Source organism: Camellia sinensis, chromosome 8 (assembly GCF_055761805.1).
Source record: "Camellia sinensis isolate YWXY chromosome 8, ASM5576180v1, whole genome shotgun sequence".
Lineage (NCBI taxonomy): Eukaryota > Viridiplantae > Streptophyta > Magnoliopsida > Ericales > Theaceae > Camellia > Camellia sinensis.
The window spans coordinates 137,477,522-137,495,622 of NC_138968.1; the positions used below are offsets into that span (position 1 = coordinate 137,477,522).

The window sequence follows — 18,101 nt, forward strand, 5'->3', positions numbered from 1 at the left end:
AGACATCGTGAGATTCCATTGATGTTAATATGATCCATAATTCCATACTCTACATTTATGTGAGAATGTAAGTTCCATTGAGGATCAAAAAAGAAAATAAAATGACCTGTTGTCATTTGTTGCTAGTTTTGGTACTTGTAACAGAGTAACATAATAGTTTGTTTTATTTACAGCTAGCTTGGGACAGTTCCAAGAATGCATTCATGCTAAAATCAATTAAACATAAAAAGAAAAAGAACCCTAATTGCCTGCATAAGAATAGTAACTAATCAAGCATGCTTTCTTTCTGTTATGAGTAACAGAAATAAAGTGCTTATTCATATAGAAATCATAAAGATGTAGAGAATGGGAAAAATGAAGAAAAATAATATAAGTAACAAGAAAATGGTGTTTCTCTACAATCGTTTAGATTAACACTTCTCCTGCAAGAAAAGAGAGGCAAAAACAGAGCATTTACAGGCTAGCGTGTATGAATAATCTAAATATGTTATATAAATTACGGTAGATTTGTTGGATAATAATGCAACTTCGTAGATAAATTCAGAAATCCTTCTCCCCTGTTCTTTACTCAATTTTGTCAACCAAGAAACTATCGACAATAGATACTGCAGAAATATTATAAATTGGAGCTATCAAGTAAGATCAATCTCCTTCGTACCAGCCTCAGATTTCCTGTTTAAGATCATCTAAAGCTCAGCTTGAAAGATGCCACCATGTCAATGTCAATTCCATTCACAATTACAAAGCACCCCACACGAAGATATATAATAGCAATTTGGCATGAAAAATAATAATAGAAGAGAATTTGATACGTTAAGAATTGCATAAAAGAAGTCATCGAATAAACATAATCAGTTCCTTCCAAATTAGATACTTGGGGAGAACTATCACCCACATCGCTCAAAAAAGTACATTAGAGAATATACATCTTAATTAGGTAAGGTGTTAACTACATAAAAAAGATATTATATCCATAAAGTAGAGAGATAGGTAAACAACTAAAAGCTAAATATTGCATTATGGTACTTTGAAGGGCTTCACAGTTTGCCTCTTTCATCAGTTTGATCCTTTGACTCAGCCACAACCTGACATGGGAAAAAAAATGTCTTTGTCATATAAGACATTTACATAATGTCATAGTTAACACTATAATAGTCCTTTGGAAGAGATGATAAATAAGAAACAACTAATAGTAAAAACAAATTAGCAACATATTAACATTTAATTGAGGAAATATTCATGCAATGACAAGCTTTGACATTTGAGTATGACTATGTCAATATAAGGACAATAATTTAAGAGGAATGTATCTGGCTTGTTCTTCATGCTCTTCCTCAATTTTCCATTTCCCCTTCAGCATCTTCTTCTATCCACAATTTGGGATGCCTTCCAAATTCTCCATTTACTAGGTCCAGTGAGACTAGAGTCTCCACGAAATTATCCACATAGAATGAGATTAGACTTCCAGTGACTCTGAGATTTTTCACTTGTTCACTTTTGGGGTCATATGAAACCAAAGTGTCAATTTCTCGGTACGAAGTTATTTTCTTCATTAATGCCTCACCGTTCTTTTTGAATCCAAACACTCCTCGCAAGCCTTCTTTAAGATCAACAGTGATTTGTTTGGTCCAAGATTCAGGTACACCATATTGTTTCATCGCCTAAACGCAACACATATCACCATACAAAGACCAAGTAAAATGAATCACAGAAAGACATTCTTCAAGCACGGTAACACGGATCTGTAAAGTCAGAAAAGATAAACCCTCTGGCACCATGATCACACCAAATAACTCATTACCTATATCAAATGGCACAATCAAACCACCAGAAGGACCACCCAACTTATTCAGATAATGCCCAACCCAAAGGACAGCCCCATTGAGAAAAGCCTGCAAACTACGTTCACCAACAACATAAGGAAAGCCCATAGGATTAACACTTCTCCAAGAGCTTGTGCTTAGCTCATAAATCTCAACCTCGGGTGGAGCCTTGTACCCCTAAGGCTCTTGGAGATGCACAACCCTGACCACTTTGTAATCATTATTGGCAACATTGAAGCTAAACCCAATAGAACGCATAAATGGACCATGCGAATTAAAGATGACATGAGGCCACAGAAGGTTCACATACTTCCTAATGGATGGATTCCGCAAAATCATGGTGTGATTATAACAGAATTGATCATCAGACAAGCATAACAACCCATTGGAACACCCAATTACCCTAAAATAGTGATTCGGGGTCATGAATGGAAAATCTAGGGTTTTGTATGCATCGAAGGTGTGGTTATCGAAGTGTAATGAATAGTGTTCTTTCTTTGAGTTGTCAGAGTAGTTCCTAACAAGAAAGAGATCATTGTTTGCAACAGTTGTTCGATTGAGGTGTTGGGAAATGAAAGTAGGGGTAGTGATGAGAGAGTACCATGATTTGGATACACTGATGCATCGAATAAGAGTTTCGATTGGGAGTCTCATAAGGACATCGATCCATATCTCTTGAGGAATGTGATCTGACATTTGTTCTTGCTGTTATTGTTCTTTGATCTAAGTTTTAGAGGAGGGACCAGAGTATGGATGTTCTCTCCTTAAACCCTCTAAAACCTTGCACCAGATGCGTGCGATTTATAAAACCCTAAATATATGTTGGGTTTGGTTACGGGGAAAATAGAAGGGCAAATTACATATACACCCCTCCAGGTTTGACAAAATTACAGATACCCCCCTGAGGTTTGAGAAATTACGAATTCCCCCTGAATGCTATATTTGCATAAGAAATTAGGGGGTAATTTGTTATGAAATATAAACCTCAGGGGGTAAATTGTTATGAAAATACAAACCTCAGGGGGCGGGATGTAATTTCCGAAACCTCAGGGGTATCTGTAATTTAACCAAACCTGGAGGGGTGTATATGTAATTTGCCCAAAATAGAAAGATAGAGGGGGAAAAAAACGAAAAAAAAAAAGAGAGGGAAACCTTGTTTTGTTATCATTGGTAAAGACACTGCAATACCACTAAAACAAATATTTTAAATTCTTTTTCTATAAAATAAATACTATAATTAATGCGGAGGAAAAAAATATGATAGCGTTTGGTAGAGTTTTAGAATTATGATTAGAGAATAGAGTTGTATTTTGAGTTTATGAGTTTTGGAATTATGATTTGAGTGTTGAAAATTTGTTTGGTTATGAGTTTTGAATTGAGTTTGAAATTTTTGATGTGACATATGATATTTGATTCAAAAACTTATAACTTATAACCTATAACCAAACACATAACCAAAAATTCTATTCAGAACTCATTAAAAAATTTAAAAAATTCTGAAAATATTTTTTATTTAAAATATAAAAAATAACAGGTGCCAAAAAAAAACACTATTCTGGACGTCCAGGGGACGTCCGGGAGAATGACCGAGTAGACGTGTTTTCAAAGTGGGTGTGGAATTAATTTTTAAAAACTCTAACCGAACACCACACTCAAACTAAGGGGTGAAATCAACTTTCGAAAGCTGCACCAAACAAAGCCACACGCCCCACCTAGACATTTAAGGACATTTAAGTTCAAAGAAGGTAAAAGCCCAAAAACGTATTAGGCCTAAAAGAAATATCAACTTGAATGAGATCCGACTCAAGCACATAGAGATAATTAAGGACAAAGATATCCTTCGAAAAGGTAGATCTTTGGAATAACAAAAATGTAAGAGATTTTAAACTTACTGGCGTATGGTACTTTTACATACGTACCGGGTACACGAAATACATATCCAAATTTTTTCTTCTTAATTTTTGGCGTAGCCAGATGTACCTGGTATATACTCAAGCCGTACCGTATCTCAGTTGAAAACAATATTTTCTTCTACTACAAAGATAAAACTCCTTTCACTAGACTTCTTTTTTATTTTTAGTTTTATACTTAGCATGATTTTAAAATTAAACTATGGTTTGTAAGTTATTTAATATATTGACATTTAATTTTGATTTATACCTTTACTTTTGGCATTATATGTTAATTATAGGTTGGATCTTATCAAATTAAACCATTTAATTAATTTTTTCATTACTCTAAATTAAAAATAAGTATTTTTTTACAAGCATACCAAGCCGTACTCATACCCTACCTTTTTTGGATTTTATCGTATCGACGTACCCGTATTGTAGCTGTACTAGTACCAGTACTCATACCCGAACCCGTACCCATGCTTCATAATAGGACTCACATGGTGTAGGTCCCACACCTATGTGAGATATTTGGTAGAACTCCTTGGACCTCTAGCATTACTCTTGAAATAGCGAGCGGGGATCTGTGAGTGACGCTCGAGCGGGGATTTTGCCGCTCGAGCGGGGCGACTTTTATATAAAGCCGAGATCCGACCTTTTTGTTCACTTTTTAACATCTTTTCTCTCTCTTACTTTTCCAAAAAGGTATTTTGAGAGCTTCTCTCACTAAAACCCTAACTTCTCTCTTAGGATTGATCTAGTAGGAGTTGTTTTCTCACCTTGGGCCTTTACAAAAGTTGTGTTGATCGTCGAGGGCTATCTTTTAATCTGAAAATTTCGGGATTTGGAGCATTTCCGTTTCTTCGTCTCCTTCGTTGAGCCCCATCATCCGAGGTAGGGATAACCTACTCCATCTTATGAACTTTGTCTTTAAATTTTGGCATTTTGATATGTTGGGGGGTTGTTGGGAAATGTTGAGAAAGTTTGGGCCTTTGTGTAATTTTACAAAAGTTGGGGTTTTAAATATATAAACCTATATGCATGTTAGGCATAGAGAAATGAGATTAATGTTGGGACATTGATGGAAAGGGAACCTTAGGGTTGTTTTGTGAATTATGGTAATTTGCCCTAATTGGTTTAATTAATTAATGCATATAATTAATTGAAGAAAGCGAGGAATTGAATTGAGAATGTTGAAATTGGGAATGTATGAGATTAAAGAGTGTAGACGAATCTTTTATTGTTCATCTAGTTGTAATGTTGATATATTATCCATTTGTGCATTTATTTCCTGCTTTGAAATAATTGCTTTGGGCTACCGGTGGAGGGTAGTGTTGATTGTTGTAGACAATGCATGTTGATTAGGCAAACTAAAACTAATCAATTGGTTGTGTCATAGAGTATGACGGTTGATAGAATACATTAACTTTATGTATTGAGTGATTGTGTATATGACCAATGTGTTTATATGCATTATGTGTAGACGGTTGATAGAATACATTAACTTTATGTATTGATCGATGTGTATATGATTCTGTGTTTATATGCATTGCTTGTATAGAGGAGGAGATGGGGGATGTACTCCGCGGTTTAGGGGAAGATGGGGGATGTACCTCTAAACCGGATAGGATTGGGAGGAGATGGGGGATGAACTCCGTAGACACAGCTCATATGCTTGTCTGGAGAAGTGAAGATACAGCTCATATGCTTATCTTTGTGAAGTGTAGATACAGCTCATATGCTTGTCTAGTGAAGTGTGGATACAACTAATATGCTTATCTGTTGATGTGTAATATGCTTATCTGTTGTGGTATTGATATAGCTCATATGCTTATCTATTGGAATGTTGATATAGCTCATATGCTTATCTGTTGTAGTAGTGATATAGCTCATATGCTTATCTATTGAAAAGTTTGTTTGATTTGATATAGCACTAAAATGTATATCATCATCGTTTGTGAAGTGTGGAAGTAGTTTATGTGTTATTGATACAACACCAAAATGTGTATCCACCGTGAATTTTGAAAATGTTCTAGTGATGAACTATAATCTCATCAAAATGTTTTGGCCAGAGTACTGAGCCCTGTTTTCAAACCCAAAGTTGAACAAGAAATGAAAAGTGAATTGTAACGTAGACTTGGTTGTCATGGAATTGAAATAAGATGTAAATGGAAGTGTAAGTATCGACCATCTGTCAGTTGCTAATCTTTTAATCATTGTTCATAGTTGGTTTAGTATATCTCTACTGGGCTGTGGCTCACCCTATATGGGAACATCATTTTCAGGTACAGGTAGCATTCCATCTCTGAGGACATAGCTTGAGAGGCTAGGGGCAAACGTACTTTTGTTGCCTTATTTTCCTTTTGATGTATTACATGTAAAATTCAAGCCAAGGGCTTAATGTGTAACCGAGTCAATACTCTCTTTTGTAACCAAGTGTTAACTTGGAAAGCTGTAAGCCCGTAGGGCATTTACTTTTGTTGTTAACGTGTAATACTTTTATAATGAAGTACTCTGATGAATTGAGGAAATGTGGATCGTTTGTATATAAATGTATGTTTATATTGATGGGTTTAATGTTATTATTTTGAGGGCGTTACAGAGAGGACTTTTAGATTGAAACCCACTCAAACAGATGAGAATAATTGTCAAGTGCACTGAGACATAAATTGGGGCTAGTGGAAGGGAGAGTCGTCCGATCTAACCCGTCCAAAGATCACAATGAAAAGCAAGTTGGCCACTAATGCCTGACAAACATTCCAGCTATCCAATAGGATTGAATCCAACAATCAGCAGCAAAAGCAAGTGGGCAACTAGCTCAACTGGCCTATGATAAAAGTAGGGCCCTCCGATCAAAATAAGAACGTACAATCAAGATGAAAGCCAAAAAGTTATAAAAAAAAGAAGCATGTAAAACACCAAGAACAAACCAAGGTAACCCAAAGAAACCCATTAAATACACTAAATACTAATTTCATATCATGATCGATCAGTATACTGACTTGATTATTAGAGAGTCCTCCCGATCTACTTAGGTCGGGGATGATCACTGACTTTTGATTTTTCTTACAGAGGTCAAGGAAGGAGCACGTAATCTCATTTTTTCCTATGATTTTAGTCGCCGAAAAACTTTCCTGACTAAATATTTTGGTCGCCGGATTTGTCGCGGGAAGATTGTCGGGAAAGGTATTGGCGACTAAAAAATCTTTAGTCGCCAAAAGTCTTATAAATGGCAACTAATTTTTTAGTCGCCAAAAGTAAATGTATTGGCGGCAAAAATAATCTTTAGTCACTGATTAGGATAAATTGGTGACTAATCTATTAGTCGCCAAAAACTTTAAATTTAATTTAACATCACATTTTCAGCTACTAAAATTTTTGACGCCAAAACTTGAGGTGTCTAGGGCGACCAAAGTTTTAGTCGCAAATTTTCTTTTTTGGTTCATCTAACTTTTTTTAGCTACTAAATGTTTAGTTGCCAAAAGTCCAATTTGTTGTTTAGCTACTAAATAGTTTAGTCGTCTAAAGTCTAATTTTTTTATTTAGCTACTACAATTTTAGTCGCTTATCATATCATTTTTATGTTTTGGCGACTAAATATTTAGTCGCCAAAAGTTTTTTTCCTTTTTTTTAAAAAAAAAAATTGGCTACTAAATCATTAGTCACCTAAAGTCTTTTTTAAATGGCTACTAAATATTTAGTTGCCAAAAGATTTGTTTCCATTTAATTCTTTTTTAGCTACTAACTATTTAGTCACTAAAAATATTTAACACCATTTTTGGCTACCAATTGTTTAGTCGTCAACAACATAATTTTATGTTTTTTATTTTATTTTAATTAATTTGTCCACAACCTGTATATATCCTATGCAACTTGTAACATATATACAAATGAAACAATACATATATATTATCATGCATTCCACAATCTACATCTATTTCACTTACAACCATCCAAACAAGAGAATAATTTTAATGTCAACATTGCATACAAACCAAGTATATTCCAACTTACAATAATAGTTTCATACAAAACAAATAAGAGGAAATAAGTTATTCGGTATAAGTTCAGCCAACTTGCATGTAAAGAAAAAAATTGCATGTATGAAGTTGACAATATGCAGCATGATCGCATACGCAAGCAACCCAATCGAGTAGTTTGAGGATCGGTCCCCTCTTCAATCATAGCATGACATATGCAGAATTTACGAGGCCAATCATACTCTCTATCTATTACCCATTCTGAGTAAGTTCGACCTACAAAGGGACAAAACAAATATAGCTTAAGCCTCAAAGTACCCTCAGAGACACATAAATACAAATACAGAGACATCTTATCAAGCCAAAATATAAAAAAAATACAGATACAAATACATAATTCCTACTCCTATAGGAAAGCAAACTAGCCCCACACATATAACATAAGTAGCTACAAGAAGATGCTACAACTAAACCAAACCAAGCGTTAAGTCCCAACAAATGGGGTCGGCTGCAAGAAGATGCTACAATTATCAGAGAAAATTTTTTAGTACAACAACACTATAATAAAGGAATGGTAGAGGAAGTAAAATCAATAGTCTCTATGACCACAGTCAATTACAAATTTGTTCCTCTCAATATGTAGAAGGCATTTGATTGCTAATGAAAAATATAATGCACTAGCAGCTAGACTAAATTTAATGACATTATCATAGCCCGTGAGGAACATTTGAATGAAGAAAAAGATAATAAAACATTAAAGAAACTCAACAGATTAACAATGCTTCGTATTCCAAACTGTCTTTATCTTATATTAATCCCAAACAAGTATCACCAGGAGAATAAAAAAATTCCTGTAATACATAATAAAATGCAGAGTAGGGACAGCACAAAATCAACTCTAAATCAACATCTATATTTTATGAACTTTTGTGCTTAAAAGAAGGCTTTCCAAGATTTCTTTGAATGATTGCTTTGGTCTAGTGCGTGCAAATGAAGTGAAGCTAGAATCTACAGGTTAAATTCATCTTTTAATACTATTATCCATGGTTCAACTAAAAATCTTTGCTAGCGAAAAATAATTAAATATGATTCTCCCAGTGGTTGAAAATGGAGAAAATTGGAGTGTGGGACAAAGGCGTTTTTGAGTCCAACTCCCAACCTACATGTGCTAATTACATCTTGTCTATCCCCATAGGTCCTATTTGTCATGAGGAAGCTACCAGTGACATCCATAGAGTGGTTCGGGGGCTGTTTTATATTTTAACCCCCCCCAACGGCCTTTTTCGACTAAGTTTAAGGCATTTTTAACTCCAACTTCTAACCCACATGTGCTAATTACATCCCGTCTATCCCCATAGGTCCTATTTGTCACAAGGAAGCTACCGGTGAAATTCATAGAGCGGTTCAAGGGTTGTTTTATATTTTTACCCCTTTGAACGGCCTTTTTCGACTAAGTTTAAGGCGTTCTTGAGTCCAACTTCCAACCTACGTGCGCTAATTACATCCCTTCTGTCTCCACAGGTTCTATTTGTGTCTCAACATAAAAGTTAGGCATTCATTAGAATTTATTATGTATTCTGAGAAACTATAACAAATAAATTCCGGAGCCTCTATCATGGTGCAGTGTCTTTAAATTTTAGGCAACTTTCATTCCAAGTCAATTTAGTGGCTTCCTTCTTTGTCTTCTTGTTTTATGATGGCACATCATATCAGTAGTCTTTCATCAACTAAAACTGAATGTGCTCTTTATAGGTAAAAGGGCATTTATTTAAGTTTGATTATTTTAAATTTTTTGTCAATTAACTTAAATGAATGTATATAAGTCCTAGTCTCAAAACAAGTTGGAAGGAAATTGAATTGCATTTTCAAGTCATTAAGCTCTCTTTTTATACTTTTATTTTCTTTGCTTGTTATTTTCTTTGACTTGCTTTCTTGGAGATAATGGTTTGTCGGCTAAGGTATTGGCTAGGGATTTATCAACGTGATCAAATCATTTTATTAATGTTCACGCCACAAAGTGAATATATTCCATGAATCTTCTAAGTAGTAGATAAAGAGTACAACAGTAATAGCTTCAGCTAAAGATGTTACACAAAATAGGGATTGAGTCTAAAACCACATACCATTGAACAAGGTACCCAACATTGGGTCAAATTAATATGGATAAAAAAATAAAGACAAACTGAAATCCAACACAATTAAGGTCAATACCGAATGAGGACCCAAATGACATACCTGATATGGTTGGCCAGCAACTAGCAGTGAAACACCAAAAGGCCTTACATGTGTGGGATTGTCTCTTAAGATCATTTAAGCTCCGTATTGTCTCTGATGGATAAAAAGTGCCCTCTAATGTGCAATTATCAGGGAATTGTATCCTCATCACAGCCTACATAATGCAAAATGAGTAGATAAAACTTCATGTGACATTAAACCCTCATCAAATTTGCCTAAGATCAGAATATATTGTAGATGAAAGTCTACACTAGATTGCACCCAAAAAAATGAAAAAAGAAAAAGAAAATCTAAACCAGTTTTAATTTAAATTATTTTTTAAAATTCAATTATGAAGAATGATACAAGGGGGCAGAAAGGAAAATAACAAAAATAACTTAACATTGGACTCCATTACCTAGTTAATGATATTGTGCATAATCTTAGGCAGATAATCACTAGGTTCTATTTGTGTGGAAAAAATATATGTATACTACCTAATAAAGCAAACACCAAATTTAATTTGGTGTCCTAAACCCTTACAAATTTTACACCAAACATAATTATCTTCTACTTTTGTCAAGGGATTGAGTTCTTCTTCAAATGGTTTTGGCAGAGTATCCACAGCAATAGTACATTCCTAGATATATGAAAATAGATCAAAAGACGTGAGAAAGCTTTAAATCACTGATAAGTAATATATGTGGGCAACAAAGAGGCATGCAACTGTGCCCACCTCAACCTTAACAGGCTTCTCCTTCTTCTTTTTAATAGGCTTTTCATCATCTGTTACAGTCCTTTTCCCAAGTAATGCATATAAGTTTGCATCTATGAGTTGCTATTCCAAAAGGCAACAAAGAAGTGTAACAAAAAAGATTATTGAAATACCTCAATGAGCCTCTGAAATTATATCATCTGTTAAAAACTAAGAAAATCATTTCATATCAAATATATATAATACTATACATAAATGTTACCTTGACAATCTTCAGGTCAGCCTAAGTTTGCATCTTCCGTACATGACCAAATAATTCACCAACTAAGAATATCACAACTCAATGTGTTAATTTGAATAGAAAAAATTACAAGGGAAGTGTAAATTGTTGGATTGCAAGCATCAAGAAAATATGTAAATATATTATTTGTTCAGATTCATTTGCATGTGAAAGCCCATTCTAGTATGAAAGCCCATTATTTCTTCATTCTAGTTTAAATCATAAGTACAAAATTTAATTGGTTGAGTTATTCGTTTCAAAGGAATTCTGAAGTAATAGGATTTGACAAATCATGAACACTTCCCTCCATATAAAGCACACTTAAAAATACCCTGTTTTATCCATGAGTAAATTTTTAGTTGCCTATGTGTTTCTAGACATCCTGTTCTATCCATGAGTCATACCATTTATCACTAGAACCCAACTCAAAAATGGAAGAGACTTTCCAAATTGTTGAGACCACCACTCAGCACCTGAAAAAGAGACAAAATTAATATTATAGTGAAATACAACTAAAAGAATAAAAACCTAATCAATGAATGAGTTTTTTGAAACCTATTAATTGGTTAAAATATTTATGTCTATAATAAGTGCCTTAAATATGTAAAAGGGCTACTTATCAATGTATATATATACAAAAGGGTCATACCAACTATAGCTATAAAGAAATGGACCACATATATTAGCATTAGACCCTCTATAGGCCCATTTATTGCAGGCAAAATAAGGGCATTGGTGAAATAGCTACACGATGAGAAAAATATTAATAACAATAAAATAAATGGCTTCCCATCAATAAACTGAAAGTAAAATGTTATAATCATAAGTTGAATAAAAAGCAACAACGTCAATGCCAGAAAGCAAATTTTACATCATCAAATACTAGAACAATCTAAATGAGTTCCTTCAAATACTAGAACAACCTAAATGGGTTCCTTCCAATACTAGAACAATCTAAATGGGTTCCTTCCAATACTAGAACAATCTAAATGGGTTCCATTGAAGGAATTCAAATTTAGGCCTTCAGAACATAACTGCTAAACCACATCATTTATAGCCCCCTGAAGAGGCAATGCACACAATACATTACCTTGTTCATGTTGTAAACATGTTCACCTTTTCATGTATTAAGGAATCATTTGAAAACTAACAATTAGACAAAATCCATATTCCTTTGCAATTCCTTTAGAAATGGAGGGGTAACAAAATGACTTCTATGCAAGAATGAATCATCAAAGTCTATGATAAGCCAAAATGTAATGAAATAGTATTAGTTGGACCACTTACTGCTCCCATGTTGCACAATAAAATGGAACTGCTGAAATCACCCAAAACTAACAACTAATATTACTAACTGATGTCTACTTGTGTCCAAAAAAAAAAAAAAAATCCTAGGCGTGCCTTTAATAACACTGGTGTACAATAAATACAATGATATAAATATCATTTTAAATTAAGGGTAAAATATTCATTACAAATTGTTAAAATTAAAAATGGGATTTCATTTCCTAATCTTCTAATTTTCCCTAATTTTCACTAGGACTTTTCACTAATTCCCCTCCCCCCCTCTCCTTTTTTTTTTTTTTGATGGTATTGGTCAATAGCAAGATTGAACCCTTTGTTTGAGAATTTATGCATGTACTTCATATATTGGTTACATAGCTCCCTGTAGACGCGCCCGTGGGCCTCACTACAGTTCGGACTCGATTTTGTTTGTGGTTCTAAGTCTGAACCAAAGAGTCTAAATCCGGCAAATCGTTTTGAGAAACAGATTTTTGAAAAGAAGTGCCAAACATGGACTGCTTTGCCAGATACAGAGTCGCCACCTAAATATTTTATTTTGGGGGAATTTAGGAAACCCTGACTCGGTGCCAAAGGCCACGTGTCCGTCATCACCAAAGTTGCCTCGGCTCGGGAACTTGGGTACGATTGGGGAAGGTCAGCTATGAGCACCCCCTCTCGCCCGATCCGAAGATCGGCCTCTACTAACCATGATATCCAATTTTGAAAACGTTATGTGTTCTTAATCCGGTTATTAGTCTAGAATTACTATGTTATGCGCACAGCAAACAAATATAGACCAAATCGCCTAAATTGGAACAAAACATTTCATGCTTGTTTCGAAAATGGTTTGCTACTCGCAAGTAGGCTAAAATGCAAGTTTTGCCACCCTCGAGTAGGCTTTTAGGAAAGATGGTTTTGCCACTATCTAGTGGGCTTAAAACTCATAGTTTTAATGCGTTATCTCAATTTAGGTAATTTAACCTCCATCAACAGGCATTCAAGCAGTTATATCACATAAGCAGTTAGCCTCATGGTAATCATGCTGTTATGGCAACACTCACACGCATGCGGTATGCTAAAGCATAAATGCTTACCGAGTACTCCGAGCCAAAACAAAAACTAGTTAATAATCATATGCATGATCCTAATTCATGTTAAGATGGCTAATGCAACACATGCAAGATGCAACTAAGATAGGCTCGGCTGATCTACAATGACATGTGAAATGCTACAACTAACACGTATTCAATTTGGAATTGAAATACAAATGCAGTTAGAATGATGTGCCGAGCCCGGTGCATGCAAGGCAAATGTATGAATGCACGCATGCATAGCATAAGGTATGCTAATTTAAATATGCCCTAGTCTACCATCATAAGCGGGTAAATAAAAGAGAAGAAAGATGTGGGGTTGGAAGACATACACACACTCACGCACACTTATTACACAATTGCCCTCACTCGGAGGGTCCGAATAAATATTACAATCCAAATAAATAATACTAAATTAATTATTACAAAATTTCTAATCTAATTAACAAATTAAATGCAAAGAGAAGATGGCCGCAGCCCCCGCCTCGGGATGCGTGAATGATGCATGCTCGGATTTATCTTCCCCCGAAAGCCCGTACCATACCACTGCTGCCTCTGTTTACACTGCCCTGCTTCTCTGAAAACTGCCAAAATCTTGGGACAGGTTCCCTGAACCTTGTAGGACACCATCGGCTGAAGGGAATACCCACCGGCCATGGGACTTATCCATCGGCTGGGGTTTCATATTATCGGCCACCAATCCATGGCCGGTCGGCACTCTAAAGTGCCGGTCGGCAAAAACTCCCTGCAGAAACTGTTTTTTGACAACAACAAGGACAGACAGTGTATGGCATGGAATTTCAAGCAAATGTACGCGCGGACACACTCCGTATCATGCAAGGGACTCAAGGGAACATGACCCTCGACCCTTAGGCCATCAATTATGCATGATGGCCTAAGAGGCCAAGTTTTGCAACTTCGATATCAAATGAAATGCAAGCACAAAACACATCAAAGGGCCCCAACCCCTATCATGATTGATCAAGAGGCAAGGGATGCATGCTCAATGAAATGCAACCTAGGCATGGAGGCTAAGTATGCAACATGAACATGCAAATGAGCAATGTATACTAGGCGCGCAACCTAAACATGTAAGCAAACATGGCATGCAACAACATGCAATGATGGACTTAAACTAACATGGATAGCTCGCAAGCATGCCAAAATCAGTGGCCATTAGATGAAAATGAGACTCTCGAAACGCGTGCACGCATGCACGCAAAGCGAGGACCAAACCTAAGGCATAGTATGCAACTCTAACAAGGCATGGCGAGGCATGAAATATGGCATACAAGCATGTAATTTTAGCACTGAAATGTGATATAAAACAACCCCGAATCATGGAAACATGGCACCCGATGCATGGAATGAGACCCGAAATGCAAAACTAGGCACACGCAATGGCCTACAGCTATACAAAGCATGCATTATTTGAATATGAAGCATGAAGACAGATTCAAGACAGTATCAAAACAAGCATGTTTACAGTTTTAAGCAAAGCCAAACAGTGAACAAAAATAGGGCTAAACCGATATGCAAAAATGGCCCTAAATGTGAGATAAAGAAGCAAGTCACAGCTTCTGGCCCCAAACAGAAGAGGGCCCTTCAACAATGTTGAAGAGGGACCCAAAACATGGCATTTTACAGTTTATGATCAAACCCAAAACAGTGCGCATGCAAGCCTAAAATACTATGCAAAATAAGGCCTAAAAAGAGGGATACAAAGGCAAGTGGAAAATGAAAGCCTCAAACAGTGATGAGCCCTTCAACAATGTTGAAGAAGGGCTCAAAATAAGCCACTTTACAGTTTATGACAGAGCTCAAAACAGTTTACACGTAGGCCAAAGATACTACACAAGAAATAGGCACACAAGAGGGGTAATGAAGAAAGTGGTAGCTAGGGACCTTAAACATTGAAGGACCATAAAACAAACATGAAAAATACATCAAAACATGACTATTTTCAGTTAGGGTCGGAGCCCAAATATGCAAGCATGTATGGCTTAGAAAGGATACAAAAATAAGCTTAAAAGAGAGGAAATGTTGCTCACCCTTGAAGACCAAACTTTAGCAGCCTTTTAGCTTGAGAAAAGGTGCCTCCAAAACTCTGAGAAGGCCCTCCAAGCTGCTGGAATGGAGTGGTGGTGTGGTGCTATAGGGTGTAGTGCAAATAGAGCAAGGATTTTAGGGTTTGGAGGCTTGGATGAGATAGATATATGGAGGATTGTATGCAATGCTCCAGCTGGTTTTCTAACCTGGTATAAGGAAGAGGAGAGCTTCCTTTATAGAGCCAAGAGACTAAAGCTTCTCTTAGAAGCTTCAAACCAAGAGCAAAGATCCTCCATACACGTGTATGAAGGATCTAGTCTGTGCCCTCCAGCTGGCACAGCTGGCATCCACTCAATCTGTAGAATACTCCGGAAGGTCGTCGGCCAGCAAAAATGGTCGGTCGGCTATTTTAAATGGCCAGTCGGCACAATAAATTTCCGGTCGGCTAAATAGATTGCCGATAGATGCTGCCAAGGTCAAAAAAAGTCCAGTGGGTGTCCAAATTGAAGCCCCGGAAGTTAGCTTTCCAATTCCGCAAACCTTGCATTAAAATTCCTCCTGTGAAAAAAGTTATGCCCTTTTTGGTGAAGCCGCGCAGATTCGATCCAACCGGGATGATGCCCAACTTCAACTGATCATATCTCCCCCACCCGGACTTGGCTTTAGGAGATTCTTGAGTGCAAAATGAAGCCCCAGAAATAAGATTTCCAACGGTGGTGGCTTCATAGCTAAAATCCAAGTATGCAAATGAATAAGCCCGATTCAGCGAGGGCTGCTCAACTCTCTCTTACCCGGATTCCTGCCGAACTTCTCCCAAACTAGTTTTCTCCTCTCCTTTCCTCTTTTCTTCAACTCCAAATCCCTAAACAAAGTGTTTTGAAAGATTTTTCAAAGATTTCATCTCTCTTTCATTCATCTCCAACTTGTCCTTGCTCGGTTTACCGAAAAGCGCAACATTTACCGAAATGTGACCGTCGGAACATTGTAGAAACTTTATTTCAAAAATGTTTTGAAAGAGAGGGTTTTAAAGTCTAAAAACCATCCAAAATAACTTTGGCCCAAAATGGGGTGTGAAGTTGAGATTTGTCTCTCTCCTCGCCGAAGAAACTGAACCTTTGCCCTACACACCTTTCTCCACCAAGTAAACCATCAGTAACGCCCAAGTCTTGAGGGCGGTCAAAAATGGGGTGTCTACACTCCCCCACTGAATGGTTCAGTTATAGCTTTGGAATATATAGTTCTCATATGGTGCACTTCATTGAATTTATAGTAAATACAATAAAGAAAAATATATAGAAAACATAATGTAAGCAATTGACTGTAAGCAACTCACCAAAATTAAAACCTAATGTAGTAATAAGGGCCTTATTGCAGATCACAATTGAAACTGATGAAACCACTGATAGACTCAGCGTGCCAACGGTCCCAAGCTGAAACCACTTGCTCTCAGTCATCTTCTCTCTTTCTTTTCTCCAATCACAACACCTTTATTTCAATCTAGCAACAACCCAAAAAAAAAGCCTAAATTTCACAGCAAATGAAAAAAGAAAATTACAAAAGAAAATATGAAATAAATTACAAAAAACTTTATAACTTGTTCTAGATATGCTCGAGAAGAGCACAAATTCGAAAGTGAAACGAACTCAATTTTTCAAATTAAAACCAGACAATGAAGAACAACAAATTAAAATCTGTACGTTTCATCCATTCATTCAAAGTACTAGATCTGATCCCTAAATGAATGAATATATAGAGAGATTGGAGAGACTTACAGTTTGAGATTGATCAACAGAAGGAGAAAAAATCAGGGGCTTGTGATTACGTGTTTATGTATATCTTCAGAGCCAGTGTAACCACCAAACTACAGATATATATATATATATATATATATATAGAAATAGTATGTATCAAATCACCATTGACAAGCAATATTTTAAGGTAAATTAGATCTCAAAAGAGCAGAGTGCAGAGAGAGAGAGAGAGAGGCGAAGTGCCTGACTGGCATTTAATAGAACTTCTAAATATATCCCATAATCGAATCGGGATTGTACTCTCCATTTTATTTATTGTATGGAACAATGAAGCATAATATAAATCATGAGTCATAATGTACACAATGATCGAATTTACCACTTGGAGCAACAAAAGTGTAGAATTAAACACAACTTAGAGCTCATATTTGCTTTTAATGTAAAAAAAGAGTAAAACCCTAAAATGATTTTATCAAAATCCTACAACATCAAAAATAAAATCAAACCCTAGATCTGCGATGGTAAGGGAAGAGAGATAGAGAGAGAGAGAGAGAGAGAGAGAGAGAGAGAGAAACCTAAATGTAGATGAGAGGGGAGAGCCGCGATGGTAACCGACAGTAGCGAGAGTCACAATGGTTAGCGACGGTGGCTGTTAGCAGGATGGTGAGTCTGTGAGAAGAGGGAGAGCAAGTGACTGTAGGCTTTTGTTTGGGTATAGATAGTGTAGACACTGATGGAGAGAGAGAGAGAGAGAGAGAGAGAGAGAGAGAGAGAGAGAGAAGAGAAGAGAAGAAACCCTGTTCGAAAATATTGAGAAGAATTGGGCGCCAACATTTAAGGTTTCCCTCTAAAATTTTATATAGCTTTAGTGACTAAACTTGTTATTTGTCGCCAAAGGCTAATTTACAATGACTAATTTATTTAGTAGCCAAACATTTAACTAACAGCAACTAATATTTTAGTTGCCAAAAGTAACCATTTTGGCGACTAAAGGTATTTTGGTCACCGAAAAGAAATATTCA

General features: G+C 36.1%; 1 protein-coding gene and 2 long non-coding RNA genes across 4 annotated transcripts in view; all 3 read right to left on the reverse strand.

Moving 5' to 3' along the window:
* Window positions 1-18,101, reverse strand: part of LOC114276196 (F-box protein CPR1-like) — a 113,864-nt gene that overhangs the window by 39,469 nt on the left and 56,294 nt on the right. The gene's annotated exons all lie outside the window — the stretch shown is intronic.
* On the reverse strand, window positions 794-2,631 carry LOC145796682 (uncharacterized). The gene is made up of 2 exons (XR_014337175.1): window positions 2,425-2,631; window positions 794-1,085 (listed from the first exon to the last, which is right to left on the reverse strand). It is a non-coding gene; the product is annotated as an uncharacterized LOC145796682 (long non-coding RNA).
* Window positions 7,682-17,307, reverse strand: LOC145797144 (uncharacterized). 2 transcript variants are annotated; one of them, XR_014338305.1, is made up of 6 exons: window positions 17,101-17,307; window positions 16,662-16,825; window positions 10,887-10,948; window positions 10,646-10,747; window positions 9,931-10,084; window positions 7,682-7,971 (listed from the first exon to the last, which is right to left on the reverse strand). It is a non-coding gene; the product is annotated as an uncharacterized LOC145797144 (long non-coding RNA). The 2 variants fall into 2 exon arrangements; XR_014338306.1 differs by lacking the exon at window positions 10,646-10,747.